The sequence below is a fragment of the Tenrec ecaudatus genome, chromosome 6 (genome assembly GCF_050624435.1).
Source record: "Tenrec ecaudatus isolate mTenEca1 chromosome 6, mTenEca1.hap1, whole genome shotgun sequence".
In the NCBI taxonomy this organism is placed as follows: Eukaryota; Metazoa; Chordata; class Mammalia; order Afrosoricida; family Tenrecidae; genus Tenrec; species Tenrec ecaudatus.
Genome location: NC_134535.1, coordinates 51,433,097 through 51,435,596, shown reverse-complemented (window position 1 = coordinate 51,435,596; position 2,500 = coordinate 51,433,097). Strand labels below are relative to the sequence as shown.

General features: G+C 40.5%; 1 non-coding gene across 1 annotated transcript; it reads left to right on the top strand.

Moving 5' to 3' along the window:
* The first annotated feature begins 227 nt into the window (after positions 1-227).
* LOC142452188 (small nucleolar RNA SNORA42/SNORA80 family) lies at positions 228-364 on the top strand. Its single transcript, XR_012785220.1, has one exon. It is a non-coding gene; the product is annotated as a small nucleolar RNA SNORA42/SNORA80 family (small nucleolar RNA).
* The last annotated feature ends 2,136 nt before the right edge of the window (positions 365-2,500 follow it).

The window sequence follows — 2,500 nt, the reverse complement described above, 5'->3', positions numbered from 1 at the left end:
GAAATACATTTCATCAAGATGGACATTCCAGGTGTTAGTGAGCTAAAATGGAGTGGTATTGGCCATGTTGAACTATAAACCATATATTTATTATGCTGGGAATAACAGATTCAAGAAAAAGGGCAACACATTCATTGTCAAAAGAGACATTTCAAGATCTATCTTGAAGCACAATATTCTCTGTGAAAGGATGACATTTATTCAAGTACAAAGAAAACCATTTAAGTGCCTGGGTTTGGATTTATGGCAGGCCGGCCCCATGGCTCTCTCATAATGCCCCTTGCCAGAGCAAACTGTAGTCTTGAACCATTGCCTTGTAGCTCTTAGCTCAAAGGATTCCAACACTGAAGCGGGTTGCACAGTAGGGGAGAGGGGGAAATCCAGTTAATACAAATATTAAACCACTAAAATAGTGATGAAGTAATCAAAGAATTCTACCTAAGTCTTCAGTCTAAAATCAACCAAACATGCCATCAAGATGCACTGATAATTATTGGTGATTATAATGCAAAAATTGGGGGAAAATAGGAACAATAGTGGAAACTATGGTCTTGGTGATAGAAACAAAGCTGGAGATCACATGGCAGAGTTTTACAAGACCAATACCTTCTTCATCACAAATACCTTTTTTCCACAACACAAACTGTGATTATGCACATGGTCATCTCCAAGTGGAACACACAGAAATAGAGTTGACTACGTCTGTGGAAAGAGACCACAGAGAACCAGGCCAGGGGCCCACTGTGGTATGGGCCATCAATTATTCATATGTAAATTCAGTTTGAAGTTAAAGACAGTTTTTAAATGTCCATGAGAGCCAAGATAAAACCTTGAGTACGTCCCACCAAAATGTTATGATCATTTCAAGAACAGATTTGTGGCATTGCATACTAATGCTAGAGCTGATGAGCTATGAAAGGACATGGACAGCAGCATCTATGAAGAGAGCAAAAGGCCATTACAGACATGGAAGCAAAGATCCAAGGGGATGCGGGAAGACACTATGAAGCGGACTCTTCTTAGAGTCGGGAAGGCAAGTGGAAGGATTTCTGAGGAAAGCCCCACAGAAAGTGTCAAATATGCAAAGCAAGAGAGAATGAACTGTGCAAACACTGTTCAGTGTATCTTAAACTGAAAGAACATAGAAACAATTCATGCCTCGACTTGCAATCTTGAAAGATGTCATCCAAAGAAGATGGAGTCACTGCACCAAACAGAACTACTTGATGTTCCACCCTTTCAAAAGGTAGCACATGAGCAAGGAACAGTGGTACCGAAGGAAGAAGTTCAGGCTACACTGAAAGTGTTAGCCAAACACAAGAGTTCATGACTTTATGAAATGCCCCCTTGAAATGTTTCAACAAGGGGGTGAAGCACTGGAAGCCCTCACTTGTCTCTGCCAGGAAATTTGGGAGACAGCGACTTGGCCAACTGAGTGGAGGAGATCCAGTCTTTCCAAAAAAAGGTGCCCCAAGAGAATGCTCAAATTATAGAATAATCTCATTGCTATCACATGCAAATAAAATGTTGCTAAAGATAATCCAACAGCAAATGCAGCAGTACATTAACAGGGAGCTGCCCGAGGTTCGGGTCAGATTCAGAAGAGGACATGGAACGACGGATATCATTGCTGATCTCAGATGGATCTTAACTGAAAGTAGAGAATATAAAAAAAGATGTTTAATTGTGTTATTGGCTATACCAATGCATTTGCATGTGTGGATCATGGCAAACATGGATAGCCTTCAGAAGAAGGGGAATTCAAGAATACTTCGTAGTACTCATGCTGAGTCTATACATGGATCAAGAGGCAGTTATGTGAACAGGATAAGGGAATCCAGCAGGGTTTTAAATCAGGAAAGGGCTGTGTCAGGATTCTATCCTCTCACCATATCTATTCAATGTTTTTTGCTGAGCAAACCATCCGAGAAGCTGACTTATCTGAAGAAGCATGGGCCATCAGGATTGGAGGAAGGCTAATTAAAAACTTGAAATGTGACTCAACCAAAATGCAGATGGCACGACCTTGCTTGCTTGCTTCCTTGAGGAGAGCTTGCAGCATTTGCTGCTGGAGAGCAAGGATTGTAATCATTATGGATTGTGACTCAATGTAAAGAAGACCAAACTTCTCACAACTGAGCCAGTAGGTAGCTCATGTTAACTGGAGGAAAGATTGAAGCTGTCAAGGATTTCATCTTGCTTGGATCCATAGCAGGCCAACACACATTTTGGTGCCTCAAATGTTAGACTTATTTCTGGGTCTGTGTGACATATTGACTCCATCATGGAACCGGTTTCCTGATTTGCTCTAGTTTCTTCTAGACTCAACATATGCTACATACCACTGGGCTCTTTGCTTGCCAAAAATACATCAGGCTTTTTTTAAGATCGTGTTAGCTGAAATTTAGGAAGTGTACACTGGATTTAAAATAGTTTGTGTTAAACTAAATATTTAGATCATTATACTTCACATAGTATCTCTGGATCCCAAAATATATTT